This window comes from Hemitrygon akajei, chromosome 7 (genome assembly GCF_048418815.1).
Source record: "Hemitrygon akajei chromosome 7, sHemAka1.3, whole genome shotgun sequence".
Classification (NCBI taxonomy): Eukaryota; Metazoa; Chordata; class Chondrichthyes; order Myliobatiformes; family Dasyatidae; genus Hemitrygon; species Hemitrygon akajei.
In genome coordinates this window covers 90,896,343-90,911,306 of record NC_133130.1, presented here as the reverse complement: position 1 = coordinate 90,911,306, position 14,964 = coordinate 90,896,343, and the positions used below count along the sequence as shown (strand labels likewise).

Genomic DNA, 14,964 nt, shown 5'->3' with positions numbered 1-14,964 from the left:
TAGCCTGCAAGATAACGTTTAGTGAACTCTGCACGAGGTCTCCCAAGTGCCTTTGCACCTCTGACTTCTGAATTTTCTCCCCATTTGGAAAACAGTACAGTATATGCCTTTATTCCCACTACCAAAGTGCATGGCCGTACATTTCTGGTAGTGGGCACCCTTTGATCCCAGGAGATGATAGGTTTGTGTCTCTGGTGGACTGTGTCCTCTCCTGGGCAGGGAGGTTTGAAGGACTCGCTCTTGCCCGTGCAGCAGGCTCCCCCTCTCCACGTCACTGATGTGGTCGAAGGGAAGGGCGAGTGCCAATACAGCTTGGCACCAGTGTGGTGAACTACATGTACCTGTCTGGACACGCCCCTGCTGAATGCTCCTGTGGTCCCTCCCACTGACTGTGGCTCCTCCCACAGACCCCGGTACAAAGGCGATTGAGGCCTGAGCCCGGCCCTCAGTCTCCAGGGTGTAGTATGGTGGTCAACTACTGCTTGTTCTTTCTTCCAGTCAATAAAAGCCGATATCTCGCCTCACGTCTCAGAGAGTTATTGATGGTGCATCAATTTTATTGACTGGAAGTTTTAAAACATGGAAAGTATTTTACGTCCGGAAAAATTGGATTTGGACCCCCAAGCCCCTGATGCAGCTCTTGCCTTTGAACTCTGGCTTGCATGCTTCCACTCATACTTGGAGGAGGTTAGTGCAACTGAACCCGCTGTTATGCACAGAATTCTCCTCTCGAGGGTCACCCCAAAAGTTTACTCACTTATCAGGGACCTGCCGACCTGCCAAGGGGCACTGGACACCCTCAAAAGACAGTACCTGCGGCCGGTGAACACCGTCTACGCAAGACATCGCTTAGTTACGCGATGATAGCGGGCTGGAGAGTTGAGCGCCGAGTTTCTCCGAGCCCTACAGACACTCGTGCGAACTTGCGACTGCAAATCTCTCACGGCGGAACAGCATGCGGAACTCCTCGTACGAGACGCCTTTGTTACAGGGATCAGGTCAGTGTACGTGCGCCAGCGGCTGCTGGAAAATGCCGATCTTACCTTACGCTCGGCGATCGAGACGGCCGACACGCTGGAAGCTGCTCTGCACAACGCTGACGCTGTCCAGCCGCGTGATCCCCCGCCGGTTCCGTGGAGGTTGCCACAGTGAAGCTGTAAACAACATCAAACTGCCTTAGGGGTTTACTCCCAAAGCCTTTCCCATGGGTGGGCATAGCTGCAAGGCAGCAGAGGTTTAAAATCAGGGTTTTCCTTCTCCTAGGCAGGCTGCCGTCCAAGGCTGAGGAATCCCCAATCTCTACAGCTGCATCTTTCAGAACCCTACGGTGTGGCCCATCTGGTCCAGTGACTTGACTACCTTCAAAGCTCTCAGCTTCCCCAGCACCTTCTCCTTAATAAAAGCACTTTTGCTAACTGACACTCAAATTTCTGGCATAGTGCTGGTGTGACCATAATGTACGGTACTGCGCAAAAGTCTTAGGCTCGTGAATATAGCTCGGGTGTCTGAGGTTTGCACGGTCCTGCTGTAATTCTTATATATTGCACTGTGCTGCTGCCACCAAAAAAAATCATATTTCATGACAGCTGTGAGTGATGATAAACCTGATTCTGATATGGGTCTCTGATGTGGACTGAGAGTGGGAAGGGGGCAGGGAGAGGGGCATTGTGTCCCTGTCCTCCTTCTTTTGGTGAATGTTGGTGATAGGGTAGGATGATATCGTGGTTCTGCATTTGTGTTAATGGACTGTGGACTTTTTCAGACTTACAGTTTTTATATTCTGTTTTTTTAATTGCCTGTTTCTTTTCATTTTGTTGTGTGAGGGGGTTAAATGTTCTGTTGGTTTTTTGTGCAGGAGGTGGGTTGGGGGGGGTCGATGTTGTCGTTCCATTTTCTGTGTGGAGGGAGGTGTGGTTTTGGGGGATCTGATGATCAGGGTGTGGGGGTGGTGTAGGTTTCACATTTCTGTCTGAATGACTTTCATGTTCTTTCTTTGTTTCGTGGCTATCTGGGGAGACAAATTTCAGAGTTGTACATGGATACCTGCTTTGATAATACGTGAACCTTCGGCCTGGCACATCAAACAGATACAAATAGAAAGGGCAATAAGCTCCATATAATCAGATGAGGGGGTGACAACTGCTGACCCAAATGAAATAAACAATATCTTTTTGAGATTTTACCAAAATCTGTATAGCTCAGGGTATTCAGATTCAGCTCCACAAGTACAAAAGGAATTTCTTGACTTATTAGAATTTATACCCCTGGATGAAATGTCCTTGACCTCGCTGGAGTTTAACTTAGAGGCGAAGGAATTGTCTGAAGCTATAACTGACATGAAGGGAGGGAAAACTCCCGGGCCCGATGGGATTCCGATAGAAATATATAAAATCTTTAAGACTAAACTAATACCACCTCTGCTTGATGTGTATCAGGAGTCATTTGACACTGGATCCCTCCCCCCCCCCCTTAATATGGCAGCAATTACACTACTGTTAAAGCCTGGAAAACCACTGTCCCCATGTGGATCTTATAGACCAATCTCACTTCTGAACAATGATCTCAAAATTCTCTGTAAGGTATGAGCTAGGAGGCTGGAGCCACTCTTGCCAAAAATGGTCCACCCTGACCAAAATGGATTTGGTAAGGGAAGGCAGGGCTTCCACAACATTCGAAGAGTGCTTAATATACTTTATGAAAAATCTGGAAGCTCTGATAGTGCTATTCTGTCATTGGATGCCGAGAAAGCCTTTGACAGAGTGGAGTGGCAGTATCTAAAGTTTTAGAAAGATCTGGAATAGGGGGAAATTTTCTAAGGTGGATACAGCTTCTTTATTCTAACCCACAGGCTGAAATTTTAACTAATGGGCTTTTTTCGGCGCCTTTTAAACTCCAACGGGGAACAAGACCTCCTGTTTATTCTGGCCATTGAGCCACTTGCTATGGCAATTCGAAAACAGGCTAACATAGCAGGAATACTGTAACAATGCTAGAAATTCGAGGGGTTATTTATCAACATTTTTTGTCAAAACCTGTTTAGGGAGTGGACTTCTTTGTTGACAACTTGAACTCCTTGTGCATGACGTGGCTGGTGGATCATGGTGAGTATAGCCTTGATGAATCGTTACTTTTGTTGAACAGAAGTCCTTCAGAGTTGTCCATGTCGTCTTCCTTGTCCAGGTGTTTCCATGATGCTGAGTGATCCTACCAGGTGCCTTACCAAAAATCCTTCATCGTGCTTTGCACATCCTCAAAGGATTGGGTCAGGCTCAAGGCACGACATGCCCCTCACAGAGCCATGCTGACTCTCCCGAATCAGACTATGCTTCTTGTAAATCCTGTCTGTAAGAATCTTCTCCTACAATTTGCCCACCGGTGAAGTAAAACTCACTGGTCTATAATTCCCAGGGTCATCCCTTCTCTCTCTCTTGAGCAAGGAAATAACATTTGTTCCCTTCCAATCATCTGGTACTTCCTCCGGTGAGGACTGGCCAGCGAAGATGCCCAGATCGTCACTGAAGGTGCAGCAATCTCTTCCCGTGCTTCCCGTAAGTAACCTTGGGGTATATCCCAGCTGGCCCCAGGGACTTATCTATCCTAGTGCTTTTCAAAAGTTCCAGAACATCCTCTTTCTCAATGTTGACGTTGTAGCATATCACTGCCCTCACAAACATCAAGGTCCCTCTCACAGGTGATTACTGAAGCAAAGTATTCATTGCGGATCTCCCCCAAAGTCCCCCGACTACAAACACGTTGCCTCATTTAGCTCTGGCCGGCCCAGACCCTCACTCTGGCCATCCTCCTGTTCTTCAAGTTTTTTTTTCTGAATTCAACTCGCCAAGTCCTTCTCGTGGCCCTTCTAGTTCTCCAAAGTCCATTCTTCACTCCCTTCCCGGCCACATTGTAACTCTCTGGAGCCCAGGCTGATCTTTGCATCCTACGCTTCTAGACTAGCTGTTCCTATATTGGAGGAGATGGTCCAGGGACGTACTTACACAGGCGTGGAGCATCTGGTTGGATTTTGAGGATGGGTAATGTAAGATTCAAAATTAAGATGTGCGTTTCTGACAGGTCCGGGTTAAAGTCAAAGGACAAATGTGATTTAATTATGTCTAGGGACAACTGTGATTTAATTATGTCTGGGTTAAAGTCTGTAAACAAGTGTGATCTAATTATGAATGCAGAAGCCTTGACAAAATTAACTGTTTGTGGAATCATTGAAGTCCTGAGATATGGACTATTGTTTTACAGAAACGTGTAAAAAAACAACTCCAAATATGGAATGGGAAAACACTGTGTACCTCCCGAGTCAGGAAGGGGAGGGGTAAGGAAGAAGGATAAAACCTGCTGCCCTGTAAGGTTCAGGGTTCCCTTCTCTGAAGGGGCCCAGCTCTGCAGAACTGTTAATAAACTTTGTTTCCTTGAATTTGTCTTGAAGCCATTATTCGGGAGCGTGGCTCGTTTCTGACAGGTAACTAGACCATAAGACACAGGCGTGGCCTCCACAGTTGTCTGTGACAATGAACTCCACTGATTCACCACTCTCCCGTTCAGGAGTTACCAACCTGTTTTATGCCATTGACCCCTACCGTTAACCAAGGGATCCGTGGACCGCAGGATGGGAATCCCTGTGAGACTAGCTGAAGAAATTCCTTCTCATATCTGTTGAAAATGGACATTCCTCTATTCTGAGGCTGTGCCCTCTGGACTGAAACTCACTTGAGAGAGGATGCAGAAAAGGTTGGCTAGGATGCTGCCTAACTGAGAGAGTATAAATCCCTTTAGTCTCTACATTGAGGTTGGACAAGTTTGGGCTTTTTTCTGGGAGTGCTGGAGTCCGAGGGAAGTTTATAAACGTCGGACAAGATTGGGATATTTTATCTGGGGTAAAGGAGTCCGAGGGAAGTTTATAAACGTCGGACAAGATTGGGTTATTTTATCTGGGGTAAAGGAGTCCGAGGGAAGTTTATAAACGTCGGACAAGATTGGGATATTTTATCTGGGGTAAAGGAGTCCGAGGGAAGTTTATAAACGTTGGACAAGATTGGGATTTTTTTCCCCCCGGGAATGCAGGAAGCCAAGGGATGTTTATCAACGTTAGACAAGATTGGGTTATTTTATCTGGGGTAAAGGAGTCCGAGGGAAGTTTATAAACGTCGGACAAGATTGGGTTATTTTATCTGTGGTGCAGGAGGCTGGGGAAGTTTGTAAACGTCGGACAAGATTGGGATTTTTTCCCCCCCGGGAATGCAGGAAGCCAAGGGATGTTTATCAACGTTAGACAAGATTGGGTTATTTTATCTGGGGTAAAGGAGTCCGAGGGAAGTTTATAAACGTCGGACAAGATTGGGTTATTTTATCTGGGGTGCAGGAGGCTGGGGGAAGTTTGTAAAAGTCGGACAAGATTGGGTTGTTTTATCTGGAGTGCAGGAGGCTCAGGAAAGTTTATGAAATTTAGAGAGGCAGAGATAGGTACACAGTCAGAACTAGGTAGAAACGCAAAATACCAGAGGAGGGGAAAGTTTAAAGGGAATGTCCGGGACAAAGTTTTTACAAGGAGTGTGGGGAGCGTTGGACAGGGCTGCCAGGCGTAGTGTCGGAAGCAGACAGGATAGACTTTAAGACAGGCTCATGAATAGCCAGGAAATGTAGAGGCAAAAGAGATCTAGCACACACGTTGTGGGCGGATGGGCTTGTTCTTCTGGTGTGTTCTGTGTAGTGTAAAGAACATGTGCAGAATATTGTGAAATCCCACTTCAGGGCCAAGTTACTGATGACTGCGGGTCTGAGAGTCTGGGGCCAAGGGCTGGAGGCCTGTCTGAATGTGAGTGGATGGGAGAGTGAGAGAGTCAAAGAGAAGTACAACATAGAAAAAGGCCCTTTGGCCCATCTAGTCCATGCCAAACCGATGGGACTAGGCTGCACCCAGACCTTAGCCCTCCATACCCCTACCATCCATGTGCCTATCCAAACTTCTCTTAAGCATTGAAATGGAACTCGCAGGCACCACTTGCGCTGGCAGCTCGTTCCACACTCTCACCACTCCGAGTGAAGAAGTTTCCCCTCAGGTTCCACTTAAATATTTAAGCTTTCACCTTTAACCTGTGACCTCCAGTTGTACTCCCACCTAGCCTGCTTGCTTTTACCCTCTCTCTACCCCTCATAATTTTGTGTACCTCTATCAAATCTGATCTCAATCTTCCTGGCCTATTGAACCGTTCCTGGTAACTCCTCCAATCTTTTTCCGGACCCGGCAGCATCATTGTAAATTTTCTCTGTAGTCTTTCCACCTTCCTTACGACTTTCATGTATGTTTGTAGGTGACCAAAACTGCACAGAATGCTCCAAATTTGCTATGTTTTGTTGCTTGTGTTGCTCTGCTGAACATCATGGGTACACTACGTTGGCACCGGAACGTGCTGCCCCCCACCCCCCCCAGCACATTTAGGTGATTGTTGTCTGTTAACACAAGTGGCATATTTCACTGTATATTTCGGTGCACCTCCGATAAATAAATGAACCTGATCTGATCTGAATTGTGGTCTGTGAAAAAATAAGGTTTTATAATTAAATGCATAGAGTTGGCGTGATGTTTATCATCATTTTATGCCCCAAAGCCAGTTTGTTTCAAGATGATCTTAAAGCAGAGTTTAACCTGTCAAATCTCACCCATTTTCGCCAGAATGCGTGTCAATACTTGTCCCTGCACATCCTTAGTTTTGCCAACGCAAATGACACATTTCACTGTATGTTTTGAAGTACACCCTATCCTCGTTATATGTGTCTTCAGACATTGCGGATTCACAGGTGAGGAACCTATTTCTACCAACGTCTCCTTATATGTGTCCAAAACTCACAGTTATGTGAGGAGCACCGCTTTCCCGCCAATACAAGTCACGTGTGCACGCCTCACAGTCTCACTCCCGCAAGTCTCGCATTAGTTTTGGCAAGCTATGGATGCGCGATTTTGCACTCTTAAACTTTTGTTGGTTTTACCTACGGCGCAGTGATTTTGTGCTTGAAATATTTAACTATTCCTCCTAAGCGTCCGATGTCATGGTCCTTGGCCATCAGCCGAGCGCGTTAACACTTGAAAAAAAGTTGGAAATTATAAACAGTGTGGCATCCGCTTAAGGTAACACAGCTCTGGGACACTACTGCAGGGAACAGAATCTTGCCTTTAAAGTTCTTTTGTTGCTTGACAATGCGCCAGCCCATCCGAAACATTTGGACAGCATTCCTCCTAACGTAACAGTGCGTTTCCTGCCGCCTGACACAACATCGCTGATTCAACCACTTGACCAAGGTGTGACCCACCTTCAGGGCGTATTTTTTACGGCAAACTCTCTCGGATGCTGCAAGCAACAGACGATTTTGAAAATCCCGGGAGTTTACCAGCAGTGAGGGAATAGTGGAAGTTGGAACACATGGCACAAATGGCGATGGACATGGACCCAAGTTTAGAACGGAGTCAGCATTTCAGTCATTCCCTGCCGTCAACCCTTCTTCCCTACAAGCAAATTTATGCTGAAAAACAAAATGCTGCCAAGCAAACAACCCTCACCACTTTCTTCAAACAGGTGTCATCTCCTGCTGCCGGCAGTTCTGAGAGTTCTGTAACTCTTCCTTCGCCCCTTGCTGTGCTTGATATGATCCTGACGACCACAACCATCCACCTTTTCCATGTAAAGCTGATCGACACCACAACAACCACTCATCTCCCGGAGCCAACACACCTGCCACTGTTGGTGTGTACTGTATAACCTAGTATGTTAACTTTCTATGATTTATTACATGGAATATTACCTTAAACTGATGAAATATAATACGAATGTTGCCTCGTGGTACTGCTTTTGTGTTGTATTGGTATGAAAATGTGAATAAATTACAGATAAAACATATTTAGGAAGCCCTCTGGAACGCATCCCTATTTTCTCCATGTAAATAATTATTCACATTATTCGTTGACTGCGAGGAACGTATCCCCTGCATATAACGAGGATAGGTTGTACCTGTGACATTTCTATGAATCTGAACTTGCACTGGTGAAATCAGCAAGTCTGCTTGACGGAGAGTTTACAGAAACATAAACCACAGTGGACAGTAGCGAATGCTCAAGTTGAGTACGATGTTCTCCCAAGGGTTTATTCCCCTAATGGAGAATGTCTGTGCGTGATTTCATTTAACATGGGGGGTGGGGTTGATCCGTGGCTAAAGCCACTGTGAGAGGTCGGGGTCGGGGCAGCCTCCTTCCGCCTTCGCCGCGGTTGAAATGCGTCACCATCTTCCAGCAACTTCAGCGCTAAGGTCTTGGTTGGGTCGCTCTTGGTCCAGAAACGCCCCCCCTTGACCTGCCTCCCCTCTCCCCCCACCATGTGCGGCCCTACCAGGAGCTAAGCACCAGGCAACATGGCTCTCGGGATCTCAGGAAGACACCAGCCTCTCCAGCAGGACAAGGTGATGATCCTGAGACCGTAGGACATACAGGCAGGTCTAGGTCATTCGGCTCATCAAGTCTGCTCCACGACAAGCCATTTGTGACTGGGAACAGAGCATCAACTGGGATCTTGGTGTTCTTGTACCAAATGCTTCGTATCCTATACGACCATAGTTACGGTCTGTCAGGAGGACTTCAACAGCTGTGAGGTGTTGTTGGATACTCCGTGCTTGTGAAAGTCACCACAGACATGCATCCCTCCGATAAGATGGCGGGTGCGTTTGGTCCAACAAACAGTGCAAATGTGCACCTTAGACATTTTTCTTGTGATCGCAAGACCCCGTTGGACATTGGTGATTTCAACTACTGCAAGTTGGGCTCATTGGAGAGGGTCTGCGTGGCCTTGGTTGTTGTGCGGACCGGGCCTCGTGCCGTGGAGTTGCCTGCTACAGCCAGCCAGGTGATGAGATGCCAAAGGCTGTGTGGAAGAGAACAGGGGTGCAGCAGGCGTGCTAGTCTGGGGTGGCTGGTTGCTCCCGTCGGTGCTGCCCTCTAGTGTCCACTCTGTGGAATACAAGCTTGATTGCTTGCGGTGGACGCAGCACGAAACAAGCTGATTTGCCCTTGTCTGCTGAACCGGGGATAGTTGAGGAACTGCTGCGTACTTGTTCCTGTGGAAACATGGCTCCAGGCCAACATTCCAAGCACCCCATCGAACTTCAGGCCTCTGCTATAATTTTTGGTGACTGTATGTCCTATCGTAATTATATGTACTATGTGTGTCTCTGTGTGCTTGTGCTTTGCAACTTTGGCCCCAGGGAAATGCTGTTTCATTTAGCCGCATACATGTGTACGGCCCGAAGAGAATTAAACTTGGGCTCAACCTTGAACTTAAAGACCTTCTGTATAGGTTCTTCTCTCAGTACTAGTGAGTGCTTCTCGCTGCAGATATCATGATTTTGCGCCCTACTGTAGAGCCAGGAAACCCAAGACCTTCATCTGCAAGCCAGATTCTGAATGTCAGGGGCGAGGTATCTTTTTGACCCAGAACATCAGAGATATTCAGCCTGGGGAGGACAGGATCTGCCAGGTCTACATTCTGAAGGTACTTTACTGCACTCTTGACTCTCTGCCTAGAACGTTAACTCTTTATCTGCATTCTGGTTTCCCTCTTACTCCTTCTCTTCTCGTCACCTCCTGCTCATGCTCCTCCTCACCTGTCTCCCACTGTCCATTGCCCCTCCTGTCAGATTCCTCCTTCTTCAGCCCTTTGCCTCTTCCACCTATCACCTCCCAGCTTCTTACTTCATCCCCTGCCCCCCCCCCAGTCCCCACCCACCTTTCTCCTCACCTGGTCTCACCGATTGAGCGTGTGGCAGGTTCCCCTTGCACCTTTCTCCTCCCCTCCCTCTAGAGCCCCTTCTCCTTCCCTAACCATGATCTCACCTTAGGGAGTTGTTAATCTTGTTATTTCATGTTCTCATTTTTATTGCAATTGATTTATATTTACAAAGTTTGTTGTCTTCTGCACTCTAGTTGATCTTTCATTGATCCTGTTATAGTTAGTATTCAATAGATTTGGTGAAAATGAATCTCAGGGTTGTACGTGGTGACATATATGTACTTTGATAATAAAATTTACTCACTTATTATATTCCTCCTTCAGCCCTTTCCACTTTGCACCTAACTCCTTTCGTCTCTCACATTATTCACACCCACCTACCTTCCACCCCCCTCACCTGGCTTCACCTATCACCTGCCACGTTCTCCTCCCCCTCCCAACCCACCTTCTTATTCTGGCATTTTGCCCCCTTCCTTTCCTGTCCTGGTGAAGGGCCTCGGCTCAAAACATCAGCTATTTATTCCTTTCCTTCGATGCTGCCTGACCTGCTGAGCTGCTCCAGCATTTTGTGTTGTGTGTGTGTGTGTGTGCATGTGCATCTGTGTGTGTGCGCGCTCATATGCTGCTCTGGATTTCCAGTATCTGCTGAATCTCTTGTGTTTATGGTTTATTGCGCTCTTTCCTGCTAAGTATAGGTTGTCATAGAGGTGGATGCTAAAATGGACTTTGGTTTATTTGTTATGATCTGCGTCATATGACATGGACGATCATGGTCCTTCCATGACCGTGATCATTCTTGGCCAATTTTTCCACAGAAGCGGTTTGCCATTGCCTTCTTCTGGGTAGGGGTGGGCGATCCCAGCTATTAACAATACTCTTCAGAGATTGTCTGCCTGGCATCAGTGGTCACATAACCAGGACTTGTGATGTGCACCGGCTGCTTATACGACCATCCACCACCTGCTCCCACAGCTTCACCTGACCCTGATCCAGGAGCTAAGCAGGTGATACACCTTGCCCAAGGGTGACCTGCAGACCTTACATCTCCTTTGGTGGAGACCTATCTCCACCCTGTTACCCAACCAAGTTGATGGAAATTTTATTACTGCTATGGTGGTAATTATGTGTTTGGACTGGGTATCCACAGCATTTGGTCAATGAGAATGATAGGCTGATGGAAATGGTGGAAATCTGGGCAAGAAGAAAATCGGGGGATTTGAGGATGTGTGAGTTGAGTGGGATAGTGGGGGGCATAATTCGCGACAGGAATAAGGACTTGAGAGATAGGCTGGGCAGGAATTTCCATTAGTAAATCCCTTTTGTGATTGGCAAGCCAACTTCACATGCTAAACTGATTATGCATTGGAGTGGGATTGATCAGAGAGAATTTTGAGGGGTTCTGTGTCAAGGGTTGGAGCAGGAGTAAGTCCTAAGGAAAGGACCTGATGCAGATAAACACAAGAGTTTCTGCAAATGCTGAAAATCCAGAGTAACACATCCAAAATGCTGGAGGAAGTTAGCAGGTCAGGCAGCATCTATGGAGAGAAATAAAGAGTTGACGTTTCAGCCCAAGACCCTTCATCTGGAATGTAGACACACATTTCAAAACTTAGTTACCAATGCGGATGGCGACCGAGGGTTCAGCACCGACTGCCTGCCTTTTGATCACTGATGGGATCCCTCTGCCTCCTGGGAAGGAGCCTGTGGCAGCCTATTGCTGTGTGGCAGCTTGGGTGGCTGGAGGTAGGCCTCTACGATGTCTCTCTCTTTTGACAATGTCAAAGGATGTTACAGAGGTTCTGTGTTTATGGACTGGACTGTCGGGTTCGCGGGCTGGACTGTCGTGTTTGCGGGCTGGACCGTCGTGTTCGCGGGCTGGACTGTCGGGTTTATGGACTCTGGACTTTTTAAGTCTGATGGATGTTATATTCTGGGTTTTTGTTCATTCTTTCCTGTTTTTTATTTGAGCAGGCAGAGGGTGGGGGGTGGATTTGGGCATTGATGTTCTTGTGTTTTGTGCTGGGGAAGAGGGATTTAGGGGGGTTGATGATTGTGTTGCTGTTCTTTTTTCTGCGGGGTGGGTGGGTGCATGGGTTTGATGTTTCTGTTTCAACAACTCCATGTTTTTCCTTTGTTGCGTGGCTATCTGGAGAAGATGAATCTCAGAGTTGCATACTGCATGCATGCTTTGATAATAAGTGAAACCTTTGAACCTCACAGCGTGTTAAATCTCCCTCTACTTGTACAGCCCTTCATTTTGGATGGTTTCAAGTTTGACCTCAGGCTCTACGTCTTGGTTGCTTCCTGCGACCCTCTACGGATATACCTCTACAATGAGTGCTGATCCGCTTTGCCACTACAAAGTATTCTGAACCCACCAAAAAGAATTTAGTAAGTGACGCATTGACTTATCTTTAAGAGATACAGTCAATTCTCTGAAAGTACGATCCTACTTTTATAAGAGGTTATTTCTTGCCTAATTCACTGTTGTATCGAAGTGATAGACTGGGATGGGATCTTGCTGTTAGGTTCCCAACCCCTGCCAAAAGCTGACCACAATGTCACGGGGGTGGGGGTTGGGAGGTTGGTGTGGTTACAGAAGCATCTCCTACCCAATCTAGTTGGCAAAGCTTACAAGAAAAGGTCAGGAAAAGCCCTCCCCACCATTGAGCACATCTACAATGAGCGCTGCCACAGGAAAGCAGTGTCCATCATCAGGGACACCCATCGTCCAGACCACGCTCTCTCCTCATCAGGAAGAAGGTACAAGAGCCATAGATCTGACAGCATAAGTTTCAGGAACAGTTATCACCCTGCAACCATCAGGCTCCTGAACTAGTGTGGATGACTTCACTCAATTCAACACTGAACTGGTTCCACAACCTACGCACTAACTTTCAAGGGCTCTACAACTCATGTCCTCATTGCTTCTGTATGTGTTTACGTATTTGCGCAGTTTGTCTTCTTTTGCACGTTGGTTATTTGGCCATGTCTTCGTGTTGTTTTTCATTGATTTTATTGTATTTCTTTGTATAAGACCATAAGAGATGGGAGCAGAATAGGCCATTCAGCCCATTGAGTCTGCCATCACGGCTGATCCACTTTCCCTCTCATCCCCAATCTCCTGCCTTCTCCCCGTAACCTTTCACGCCCTGAGTAATCAATAATCTGTCAACCTCTGCCTTCAATATACCCAATGACCTGACCTCCACAGCCCTCCATCTGCACAATTAATTCCACAGATTCACCACCCTCTGGATAAAGAAATTCTCCTCATCTCCATTCTAAATGAACATCCTTCTTTTCTAAGGCTGTGCCCTCTGGTGCTGGAGTCCACCACCATAGGAAATATCCTCTTCATATCCACTCTACCTACGCCTTTCAACGTTCAATAGGTTTCAATGAGATCGCCTCTCATTCTTCTAAATTCTAGTGCATACAGGCCCAGAACCATCAAGTGCTCCTCCAGTGATAAACCTTTCTTTCCTGTAGTCATTCCTGTGAACCGCCGCAGAACCCTCTCCAATGTCCGCTCATCCTTTCTTAGGTAAGGGCTTACAATAGTCCAAGTGAGGCCACACCAGTGCTTTATAAAGCCTGAACATTAACTCCTTGTTTTCATATTCTAATCCTCTCAAGATGAATACTAACATTGCATTTGCCTTCCTCACCACTGACTCAACCTGCAAATTTACCTTTAGGGAATCCTGCATGAGGGCTGTCTCGTCCCCTGGCAGCTCAGGTTTTTGGATTTTCCGCCCGTTTAGAAAATAGTCTACACTTTTGTTCCTTCTGCCAAAGTGCATGACCATAAACTTCCCAACACTGTAACTGTTATACTCTGTTCTGCGTCTGCCACTTTGCCTATTCTCCTTATCTGTTCAAGTCCTTCTGCAGACTCCCTGCTTCCTCAACACTACCTGCCCCTCCACCTATCTTCATACCGTCCGCCAATTGGCCACAAACCCAACAATTCTGTCTTCATAGACAACACAGAAAGTATCAGTTACTCCCTGCCCTCAACACTGATTCCTGTGGGACACCACTAGTCACCATCAGCCAACCAGTGGCTACTGTGAATACCTGAACAAAAACGAATCTCAGGCTAGTATATGGTGATATAGTCGTACTTTGATAATAAATTTACTCTGAAGTTTGAACTTTGAAGATCTTATAAGATTGTCACATGTACTTCAAAAAATATATTGAAATGTCTTGTTCGTATCAAATCAAATTAGCGAGGGTTGTGTTGGGCTTGGGTGGAAAGGTGGTGCTAGGAGTACCTTCCTTCCACCAGCCTGCAGGTCACCCTCAGGCAAGGTGTAGCACCTCCTTAGTCCCCCAGTCAGGATCATGTGGACCCATGGGGCCAGGAGGTGGATGGCCATATGAGTAGCCAGTGTATATCATGCCCTGGTTATGCGACCACTGATGCCAGGCAGACAATCTCAGAAGAGTATTGACGATGGCTGGGAGTCACTCATCTTGTAAAGACACTGCCCAGAAGAAGGCAATGGCAAAACATTTCAGCAGAAGAATTTGCCGACAACCATCGTGGTCTTGAGACCATGATCGCCAACGTCATACAACATGGCAGATGATGATGATGATGTGCTGGGGCAGCCCGCAAGTATTGCGGTCCTTCCGGCATAACCACAACTTATAACCCCAACCGTACATCTTTAGAGGTGTTGGAGGAAACTGGAGCACCTGAAGGAAACCCACACGGTCATGGGGAGAAAGTGCAAACTCCTTACAGGCAACGGTGGGAATTGAACCCCAATCTTACAGGTAGCATTTTAAGGCGAAGTGCTAAAGGAAAACCTGAGGACATTCAATGAAAGAAGTTATGCATGTGCCACCAAGCTCAAGGCCAACTTCTGGGCCAGTGTTATCAGGCTACTGAACGGTAGATAAGATAGATAGATAGATAGATAGATAGATACTTTATTCATCCCCATGGGGAAATTCAACATTTTTTCCAATGTCCCATACACTTGTTGTAGCAAAAACTCATTACATACAATACTTAACTCAGTAATAATATGATATGCATCTAAATCACTAACTCAAAAAGCATTAATAATAGCTTTAAAAAAAAGTTCTTAAGTCCTGGCAGTTGAATTGTAAAGCCTAATGGCATTGGGGAGTATTGACCTCTTCATCCTGTCTGAGGAGCATTGCA

At 46.7% G+C, this 14,964-nt stretch overlaps 1 pseudogene; it reads right to left on the bottom strand.

The window, feature by feature from the left end:
- LOC140730665 (ribonuclease T2-like) overlaps positions 1 to 4,847 on the bottom strand; it is a 38,982-nt pseudogene extending 34,135 nt beyond the window's left edge.
- Positions 4,848 to 14,964: the final 10,117 nt, after the last annotated feature.